Consider the following 11,647-nt stretch of genomic DNA (forward strand, 5'->3'; position numbering starts at 1 on the left):
ACAATGAGCTTTAATACAAGAAGGCCTACAAGAGGCTCCAGAACCTCTATGGACCAGTCTACTTACCACAGTCTCCGAAGGTAGGCAAGTTAACCAAAGCATTTTAAAGAACACTTTGGATTCTGCCGAGACGGCCAGTCGAGCCCTCGCTCAAGGAATTCTCAAAAGACACGCATGGCTCCGAAATTCAGGGTTTAAACATGAAACGCAAGCGCCTCTTATAAACAAGCCTGTGGAGGAATCCAACTTGTTTGGAAAGGCGGTCGACAAGGCCTTAGAGACCGTGAAAAAAAAGAACATGAAACCCTAAAATGTCTGGACTCGGGGCCCTCCACAAGGCGAGGATTTGGAAACAGGTTTTTTTTGTGGCCAACGCTCCACTCATCAACAATATTCTTCAGGAAACAACTGGAACTCTCCACAAGGGACCAACACTTACAATACCCTGTACCCCCCAAAGGGGACAGCGCCGTGGTAAGGGAAGGGGCAGGAACCCTACCCCCAGAGTTTTTCCTGCCTCAGGTTCCAAATGACTCGAAGATTCGGGTCCCCTCCCATGTCTCCCCGGTCGGGGGCGTCTGACTTCATTCCTTCAAGCACGGACCAGTGGGTGCTAAAGACCATAGCCCACGGCTACTGTGTAGAGTTCAACCAATCCCCAAAAATTCAGACCTCCACGACAACGAAGACTAACACCAGAACACCTTTGCATACTTCTTCAAGAAGTCGAGATACTGGAACACAAAGGAGCCATAGAGATCGTACCTCTATCACAGGTAAAGGAGGGTATTTATTCAGTGTACTTCCTTGTACCCAAAAAGGATCTAACCATGCGTCCTATTCTAGATCTGCGCCCAGCGAACAAATTTGTAAAACCACACACATTTTGCATGGTCACCCTGCAGGAAGTAATTCCTCTGCTCACACGGGGATTCCATAGTAACTCTGGATATGAAAGATGCATAGTTGCATATTTCGATGTTGCCAGCGCACAGAAAGTACCTCAGGTTTATGATGGAGAACAAACATTATCAGTTGAAGGTACTACCCTTCGGCATAGCATCTGCACCAAGGGTATTTACAAAGGTACTAGCAGTAGCGGCAGCACACCTGCGCAGGCAATCCATTCCAGTATATATCCTTACCTCGATGACTGGCTCATAACAGGGGACTCTTAAATAATGTGTCTGTTAAATACCCAAAAGACGATAGATCTTTTATTCAGTCTGGGATTCTCTGTCAACGAGAAAAAATCCAGCTTAGACCCCAGTCATGTCAAACAATTCCTAGGGGCTCTAATTCGAACAAAGGATGGCCTTGTCTTCCCCTCCAACGAGAGGGTTCAAAACATGTTTCAAATCCCTCACTATTAGCCAGTCGAGGGGTAACAGTACGCAAGTCTATGCGTCTGCTAGGAATGATGGCTTCATGCATTTACTTCCTCACACGCGCCTGCGCCCAATGCAAGAGTGGATAAGCAACCAGTGGTGTCAGGCCAACGGACAGTGGGACAATTTAGTAGTGGTCTCGCCGGCCTTAGTTCTCTCACTGCGGTGGTGGTCGAGGGAAAACCTCTTGAAGGGGAAATCCTTCACCACCCCCGCAGTGGAAGCCACTCTAACTACAGACGCCTCCCATACAGGGTGGGGAGCCCACCTGCTCAGCAGAGAGCAAGCAGAGTTTGGTCGCCACACATAGCGTCCAACCCCATAAACCTGCTGGCAGTGTTCAAAGCACTGAAAGCTTTCAAAACACAACTACAGGGAAAGAATATCCTAATCCTCACAGACAGCACCACGTACTATCTGAACAAACAGGGAGGCACTCATTCTCCAGGGCTGTCCAAACTCCCTCAGAACATTTGGAAGTGGGCTCTCAAACGCAACATGTTGCTGTTATCAGAACATGTTCCAGGGCAACTCAATCTTCTGGCAGACTTACTCAGCAGATACTTTCCGTTGCCCAGGGAGTACGAATGGCAATTACACGGAGACATCGTCGCCAGAGTTTTCGCACAATGGGGTTTTCCAGAAATCGATCTGTTCGCGACCCTGAAAAACGCCCAGTGCCAACATTACGCTTCCAGGTACCCCCAGAACCGATCCAAGGGGAACGGACTCTGGATAACATGGTCAGGGAAATTTGTCTACACTCACACCACCACCACCACCACCACCCCCCCCCCGACTCCCCTTCTCAACAAGATTGTGCACAAGAATCACCAGGAACCAGTCACGATGATATTGGTGGCTCCCATGTGGGCCTGCCAACCCTGGTTTGCTCGTCTGATGGAAATGTCCCCATCTCTTCCAGTCAAACTGCCTTGCCCATACAACATGTTGTCACAAGACAAAGGGAAGACTCTTCACCCATGCCCGCAGACATTGAACTTAGTGGCCTGGCTCCTGAGGTCACAGAATTCGGACACCTGCAGCTCCCTCAAAGATGTATGGACATCCTCAGGGAGGCAAGGAAATCTAACACTAGATATTGCTATTCTAGTAAATGGAAACAGTTTGTCATCTGGTATAACTCAAAGAACATCAACCCAATCAACTGCTCTCCCACTCACATTGTCCTATGCCTAACTCAATTACTTGATTCAGGCCTAGTCTTCAACTCAATAAAGGTGCACCTAGCGGCACTTTCAGCATTCACAACAGAAGGTGTCATGATGGAAGATACCAGTGATTAATTTCATGTAAGGGGTAAAAAGAATTCGCCCTCCCATTTCTAACCCGGCTCCCGGATGGGACCTAAATGTGGTGTTAACTACGCTTATGGGAGCTCCATTCGAGCCCATGCACAAAGCAAGTCTTAAGAACCTCACCCGCAAGACTCCTTTTTTAAAAGCAATCACCTCCCTTAGGAGGGTAAGTGAACTGCAGGCACTATCCATTCTAGATCCCTTTGTAACAGTTCACAAAGACAAGGTGGTTTTGCGCACTCTCCCTAGATTTGAGCCTAAATTAATTTCCAAGTTCCATGTGAACCAGTCAATAGAGCTAACACCGTTCTTTCAAAATCTCTCAAGCCTGGGGGAAAGAACCCTGCACACACCGGATGTGCGCAGAGCTGTCATGTTCTATATGGAAAGAACTCTTCCACTAAGGAAGACTAATCAGTTTTTTGTCTGTGGCCACAGGATAAGGAGATGCAGTCTCCAAATCCACTCTTTCTTGATGGTCAATTGCATTACACTCTGCTACTATCTTGCTAAGAGAGAACTGCCCTTCAAGCCTAGAGCACATTCCACTCGAGGCACTGGGGAATCCATTGCATTCATTGCAAATGTTCCCCTTGAGTCCATTTGCAAAGCTCCCATGGCCTTCAATGCTATTCTTAAAAAGGCTGCTGAACACTTTCAAATTGGCACACAAGAGGCAGTACATGACACAAACTTGTGGAAGATCTCTTAAAGGAGAAATTCTAATACCACTACTTAATTCAATTAAAAGGTGCATTGCTCCCTCTTTAACCCCATCTCTAACAAGAGCTGTCAATCCTCGAGTAGAGAAGCTCTTTCACCCCTCCCCCACTGACCCGCTGTACATCTGGAGCCATGCCACTCCCAATTCCTTAGTAGTCACTACTACAAGGAAGAGAGCCAGAGTACCTTTGTCTACGGATGAGGCACCACCAGATAAAGATTGTAAAATGTTATACACCCTCGGAATGCACATCAAAACAGCTGCATATTCCACTATGATTGCCAATAATGCCACATTGCTGGCTAGTTATAGCGACGTCCAATGGAATTTACTCCCAAGAGGGCCTGCAAGAAGTCCCAGAACCGGCATGATCATGCCTGCTGGCGGTTGTTTTGGAAGGGATGCAGGTCAATCAAAATATCCTCAAAAATACGTTGGATGCTGTAGAAACAGCGGGACGGGCCCCGGCCCAGCGTACCATTCTTAAAAGGCACGCATGGCTCAAAAATTCAGGCTTTAAGCCTGAGAAGGAGGCATCCCCTATTTACAAGCCAGTACAGGAAACTAACTTGTTTGGGAAAGCTGTTGACGATGCTTTGGAAACAGCAAAGAAGGAGCATGAAACCTTAAAGTCCTTAAACCAAATTACGGCAAGACCATATCAAGAGTGTGTGGGTAGCTCTCGCCATTCTTTTTGCTGGCAATCGCCCCCCCCCCGGCCCCATAACCATTATGGAACAGGGAACACACCATGGTCCTCCGGACAAGGAGCAACTACAGCGGGTCAATATCAACAGAGAGGTCAACGCTGTGGCAAAGGAAGGGGTAGAAAAGGCACCCCAAGAGGCTCCCCGGCCTCAGCTCAAAAATAACTTGCCAGTTAGAGTCCCATCCCATGCCTTCCCGGTCAGGGGACGAATAACATCTTTCCTTCATGCATGGGAGGGGATTACCACAGACCACTGTTTCGAGTTCAGCCGGCCACCTTGATATCGACTGCTAACATCCAGACGCCTATTGCCAGAACACCTGAAGATTCTGTTACAAGAGGTCGAGATCCTTCAAGAAAAGGGCGGGATAGAAGGCATCCCCGTTCTACAGGTAAATGACGGTATTTTTTCAGTGTACTTCCTTGTACCCAAAAAAGGATCTCACCATGCGCCGTGTTAAATTTGCACCCAGCAAACAAGTTTGTTAAGCCTCAAAAGTTAAGAATGACATTACAGCAAGTAATCCCTCTGCTAACACAGGGGGATTACATGGCAACATTGAACATGAAAGATGCAGACTTTCATATTTACCTTACTTTTTTTGATTTATATAGCGCAGTTGCTGACCCGGATGCTTAGGGGGCGCTAAAATACGAAGACAAACGGGTAATCCTAGAAACAAATACAGGGGAGAGCCAGTCTGCTGAAAGCGTTCTAATAAGGCAGGAGAAATATTTGTTGAAAAGAAAAGTCTTCAATATTTTCCTAAAAAGCGAGATTGCAGGTTCCTCTCTAATGCTGAACGGCAGGCTATTCCATATCGCCGGGACTTCTGTATAAAAGGCTCCTTTTTTAACCTATGCCAATCTGCAGGCAGGAATTTTCAATTGAATGGATTTGTTGCATCTTGACTTGACATTGTGTATTGGATTTGACCACCAGGTCATCCTTAAGATAAATTGGAGTTAGGCTTTTCAAGCATTCGTAAGTAATCGACAAGAGGCGAAAACAAATTCTATCGTTGATCGGAAACCAGTGTAGGCCTCTTCTGGCATCCGATATGTGGTCATTTTTCGTGCGATCCATGATGATTCTGACTGCAGTATTTTGCACCACTTGCAGTCTATTGACCTCCTTTTTTGGCAGACCAGTCAGAAGACTGCTGCAATAAACAATTATTGATCCCATCAAGGTTCTTGCTAGCGTTTCTCGACTCTCTAGAGAGCAAGGGATGCGTATGGGTTAGATGCTTAATATAACTTGGCTACTTACTTGAGCCTTAATATTTCAAGTTGCTGTCAAGATCAACCGCAAGGGTTTTAATATTATTTTTTGGCTTGATTACACAGCCATCGAGCTTGAGTTGGGCATAATCCACCTTCATTATGCGGGTTTTGGTTTCTGTCCCAACCAACAGCAACTCTGTCTTACTAGTGTTTACGCTGTTAATGCACATCTACCTTGTATAAGGCCATAAATCCTATTGATAAGTTCATCTTCCTCAAAGTTGCCAAACAAGGGGATGACAAATTGAGTGTCATTGACGTAATTAGTAAACTCGATGTTATTTTCTACAAAAAAAATCGAGTAAGGGGACTGTAAAGATGTTATAAAACATAGGAGATAGGCCCCCTGTGGTACTTCCTGCATCAGCTTGTTGGGTCTTGCATCTGCTAAAGCACTGTTTGCCCTGTACTGACACAAAGGAAAGATTTCACCCATTTCGATGCTGGGGTTGCGAAGCCCGCCAACTCCTCCTACCTGGTGACCAATAACGTATGGTCGACCAGGTCGAAGGCGGCGGACAGATCAAGAAGCATCAGCATAGTTGATTCTCCATGGTCCATGTGATGGAGTAGCCTTGACTTGAGATCCAGCAACGTTGACTGTTCCGTAATTCTCTAAATCCGGATTGCCACTGGTTCAAAATGTTATACATTCAATGTTGCCAGCGCACTGAAAATACCTGAGGTTCATGATAGAGGAAAAACACTATCAGTTCAAGATCCTTCCTTTTGGCATTGCCTCAGCCCCAAGGTTATTTACAAAGGTGCTGGCATTAGTAGCTGCACACCTATGCAGGCAGTCCATTCCAGTCTATCCTTACCTCGACGACTGACTAATAACAGGGGATTCGTACGGAACATGCCTATCAAATACCCAGAGGACGGTAGATCTGCTCTTCAACCTGGGATTCTCAGTCAACGAGAAGTCGTCCAGCTTGGACCCCAGCCAAGTCGAACAATTTCTGGGGGCTCTAATTTGGACCGAAGACAGGCTTGTCTTCCCCTCCAATGAGAGGGTTCAAAACATGCTGCTCCAAATCCCTCACTATGTAGCCAATCGCAAGGTGACCGTACGCAGAGCCATGCAACTGTTGGGGATGATGGCCTCCTGCATTTGCTAAGTCCGACACGCACGTTTGCGCATTTGCCCCATGCAAGAGTGGCTCAACAGCCAATGAGATCAGGCCAGCGGACAATGGGACGATCTAGTGGTCGTCTCAGCAGCAATTGTTCTCTTTCAGCAGTGGTGGTCAAGGGGAAACATTTTGCAAGGGAAAACCTTATCAGCCCTGCGTAGAAGCCACTCGCCAACGACGCATCTCTCGCGGGGTTGGTGGATTGGGGGGGGGGGGCGCGCTCTGCTCCTTCATCACATGGCATACAGCATTTGGTCCCCAGCAGTAGCATCCAACCACATAAACTTGTTGGAATTGTTAACCGTGTTCAAAGCCCTGAAGGCTTTTCAGAAACAACTGCAGGGAAAGACAGTACTGGTCCTCACGGACAGCACCACAGCCATGCATTACCTGAACAAACATGGGGGCATGCACGGTCCACGGCTATCCAAACTGTCTCAGAACATATGGAAGTGGGTTCTCAAACACAAGATGTTCCTCCTGTCTCAACACGTTCCAGGGGAACTCCATCTTCTAGCAGACATGTTCAGCAGAGACTTCCCCACTACCCACAGAGTACGAATGGCGATTACACGAAGACATAGTCTCCAACATTTTCGCAGAATGGAGCTTCCCAGAGATAGACTTGTTTGCAACTCTGGAGAACGCACAATGCCCAGATTACGCCTCCAGGTGCCCGCAGAACTGCGTCTGGATAACCTGGTCAGGGAAATTTGTTTACACTTTTCCTCCAACTCCTCTACTCAACAAGATAGTGCACAAGATGCATCAGGAATCTGATGATTCTGGTGCCCCCTATGTGGGCCTGCCAACTCCGGTTCTCTCATCTCATGGCAATTTATTTTTTTGTTTTTTACATTTGTAAAGCGCACTGCAGCCCGCGGGCATTGAGGCGCTGTAAACGGTGCAAAGGAAGGCTTGATTAGGGGTTACAAAAACGCCGCCCCAGAAGTGTTCTTAGACATGAATACAGTGTTGCATACCAAAGAACAGGCACATTTATTTGAAGAGACTGGTCTTGATGGCCTTGCGAAAGGCAGTATGAGAGTCAATTTGTCTGGTGTGCGGTGGAAGAGAGTTCCAGAGGGTGGCTGCCATGGTGGGGAAGCTGGAGCCCCCAGCACGCACTCTGCTGGTTTTTGGCACAGTGATCAAGTTGGAGTAGGCCTCTCTGGATGGCCCAAGATGCATAAGGTTTAGAGAATCTCTGCACGAGATACTGGGGGGCCTGATCGTGGAGAAATTTGTGCGTGAGGGCAAGAGTTTTGAAGATAACTATTTCCTTGACTGGTAGCCAGTGGACCTGACGCTTAAGGTCAGAGATGTGGTCCCTACGTGATAGTTCCGTGGATGCCCGGAGGGCATTGTTTTGGACTAGTTGAAGTTTAGCAAGGTTTTTTCCTGACGTACCTATTGGAGGGGCATTGCAGTAGTCCAACCTTGAGCCAGTTATTGCCCTGGCGATGGTGAGGCAGTTTTGTTGGGGGAGGTACGGTCTGGCTGCGTTGAGAAGTTTGGAGTAATAGGCTGAGGAGGATGCAATGGCATTGACCTGCCTATTCATGTTCAAGTTCGGGTCCATGTATACACCCAGGGTCTTGACCATGTCCGTCTCCCCTGCGAGGAAACTACCTTGCCCATAAAACATGATATCACAAGAAATGGGGGAGACACTCCATCGATGCCCGCAAACTCTCAACTTAGCAGCCTTGCTCCTGAAGTCAGAGTTCGGCACCTCCAGCTTCCTCAGAGATGCATGGACATACTTGGAGAAGCAAGACAGCCTAACACCAGACATTGCTATCAACAAATGGAAGCACTTCGTCATCTGGTGCAATTCCAAGAGCATCAATCCCATAGACTGCTCACCGACACACATTGTCTTCTACCTGACTCACCTACTAGACTCCGGCCTGGTTTTTAATTCCCTAAAGGTCCACCTAGCTGCACTTTCAGCTTACACCACGTCCCAAGGTTTCGTGGTGGAAGATCCCAGTAATCAAGGCTTTTATGGAAGGGGTTAAAAGACTTCATCCCCTATTTAAACCCAGCTCCTGGATGGGACCTGAAGGTATTAACTAGACTAATGGGGCCTCCCTTTGAACGTATGCCTAAGGCTAGCCTTAAAGCACTCGCTCACAAGCAGTCATTTCAATAAGAAGAGTTGGTGAACTACAGGCCCTTTCAGTTCAAGACCCATTTGTCACAAAGATAAGGTGGTTCTGCGCACTCACCCACGGTTTGCGCCTAAATTCATTTCAAAGTTCCATGTGTACCAATCAATAGAACTACCCACCTTCTTCCAGAACCTCACTAACGTGGCAGAACGAAGCCTCCACACTCTTGATGTGCGGAGGTAAGTCATATATTATCTGGAAAAGACTAAACCACTAAGAAAAACAAACCAGTTCTTTCTGTTCATTGGCAGCTGGTAGAGAAGGGGACCCGGTCTCTAAATCGGCCATCTCAAAGTGGATTTTAAATTGCATCACACTGTGCTGAACCCTTGCTAAAAGACATGCCCTTCAAGCCTAGAGCACGCTTTACTCTGGGCATTGGGGCTTTCATAGCATTCATTGCAAATGTTCCTCAAGTCCATTTGCAAAGCAGCAACCTGGAGTTATGTACACACCTTTACAAACTACTGCCTGGATACACACTCTAGCTCTTGTTCCCATCTTTGCCTGGTGCTGGTGTCCACTTTTGGCAGCGTGGGATGACACTGTTATGGGCTAGTCACTCCCATTATTTTCCACAATTTACGCCAGGCCAAGGAAGTCTCACTTGCCAGATCGAATGTGCAGCTATCCGCAAACACATCAGGCCTAACTAGAGACCGAACATCCCGATCACCCGTAGCGTATTATTCGATCTTGACATTGTATTGTATTTTGCATTTATATAGCGCCTTATATACCATTGGTATGGTCTGAAGGCGGGGGTAGGTTGAACGCCCTTGGGAACCGAGGTTCGAGTCAGTAGAGAGGGTGAAGAGAGACAAAAGGTGCGTGTGCGCACAGAGTATGTGTGCAGCTGGTGCGGGGTTATTGTGGTAGCTGCTTCTTAGCGGTAGGTGTGGTGGTTGAGAGGTCAGGAGAATGTGTACGCTCTGGCAGAATTAATCCAGCTCGAGAGTGGCTGCGTTAGGCCTGAGGAGAAACGCCTGGCTGGGGGTGTTAAACCAGCGGTGGTTACTTAGAGTGATGGGGAGTGAGCGGGAGATGTTGATATGAGAACAGTTATACCGAATGGTGTCATAGTATCCCTGTGTTCTATTTGAGTGATGGTGTAAAGAGGAGAGTAGGCGTGAGGTGTGGTATGATATATGTTCATTCGAATGTTCCCGCATATCAATGCATATTATGTACGTTCCTCACACTCAGCTATTCCCTACACTCAGCCAATTCCTACATTCAGCCATTCCCCACACTCAGCCATTCCCACATACTCAGCTATTCCCCACACTCAGCTATTCCCCACACATGTGGAATGGGCAAGCCCTTTACAAACCAGAATGGCCCGAATTGTGCCTGTGCTTGTACCGAGTATGGCCTGTAGCTGGAGGCTGCAAACCGCCTCACTCCCTCCACACCCCCTCTCTCCAATTCTTTGAAGAATGTCACTCCTGGACAAAGTGGTATATTTTGAAAGCTGGAGTCACTTCGGGAGTACAACCATTTTAAGTAGTGCAATCTTCCCTGCAATGTTGAACGGCGGCTGAGCCCAAGCCTTACGCTTCGGTTCCAGGCATGCCATGTAGTCTCCTTAATTCCTACTATCCCGAAGTACCGAATACTGATTAATGCCCACGTAAAAACCATGCAAGTCCCGGGGTTGCATAGTAGAATCTGTTAAGGGACGGTTTCTGACTTATTACAGCCCCGACAGCTCCCCAAAATGAAGGACATCCTGCATGACCATAAAGTGAATGAGGGTCTCTGATGTATAGAATGGCGTTGTCGGAGTAGAGGGCTATAACTTCTGGCGTACATGTCAATCTGATCCCTCAGAGTGTTTGTCATACAAGGTTTGCTAGGGGCTCAATTTCTATAGCGAACAATAAGGATACCAACGGACAGCCTTATCAGGTACGTCTTGCTATAGTGAATGGTGTTGACATGGTGCCATTGGGGCAAACTTTTGCTATTGGTAGGGTGTAAAGTAGACAAATGTAGGAAATAAAGGCAGCCCCAAATCCACTTTTCCGAAGTACAGCATACAAATATTGCCATGAGCATGACGGCTATAGTTTGGGTGTTCGGTTCTGTCTGCGCCGTACTCTTACGTCTTGTCACCTTTCCTCCATCCTTGTGGGTGTCCTGTTAGGAAAGATTCCCATTTATGTGAAGTTTTCCCTCCAGTTGTTTACCCCCAACTTTTTGCTTCTGTTTAAACACCATAGTCTGACTTAAGCTGCACTCCACTGGGCTTTTTTGCTCACTTTGTTATGGGGAAACTGTCATGCCCTTAAAGACAGTCAGTACTGGGAAACTTGTTTCCCTTAGTCCTTTCCAATGTTGCAACTTTTCTGCAACATGTTACAAGTGCACAATGTACCTTACGGTACAGTGCGCTTGGGTCTTCCTTTCCTTTCCAGCTCCCTTAAAGGATGTTTTAGGCGAATTGCAGATAAGCTGACACCCGACCTGTCTAATGCGCATATCTTTGCCTATTTTCAACCCTTTCTTGCCGTGCAAATCGCGTTTACTGCGTTTGGCATAGGAAGGTGGCTTGGCTCCAAAATGGCCATGCCACAAGGTTCTTTGTCCTGTCCTTTGCCTTCCCCAAGTTGAGCTGACCCAGGTCAGTCCTTATTTGGGCATGCCTACTCCCGCAAAACGCCAAACTTTTGTGGGCTTCTGCATGCCTTGTGTGTCTGCTTCCAGGATGTGGGTTGAACTGTCTAGTGCCAATACACATCCTGGGTGCCAGAGAGTCTGGTGTGCTGTGAATGACTGGGGCCACCGTGGTCTGTGATTGATCCACGTCTGGTGTGCCTGTATATGAGCAGATCTCCCATTGAATCCTTTGTTTTGGCACAAAGGAGATTCTGGATAAGAGAAGGCCCCAAACACCAACACCAG

Source organism: Ambystoma mexicanum, chromosome 13 (genome assembly GCF_040938575.1).
Source record: "Ambystoma mexicanum isolate Mex_15411 chromosome 13, UKY_AmexF1_1, whole genome shotgun sequence".
NCBI lineage: Eukaryota > Metazoa > Chordata > Amphibia > Caudata > Ambystomatidae > Ambystoma > Ambystoma mexicanum.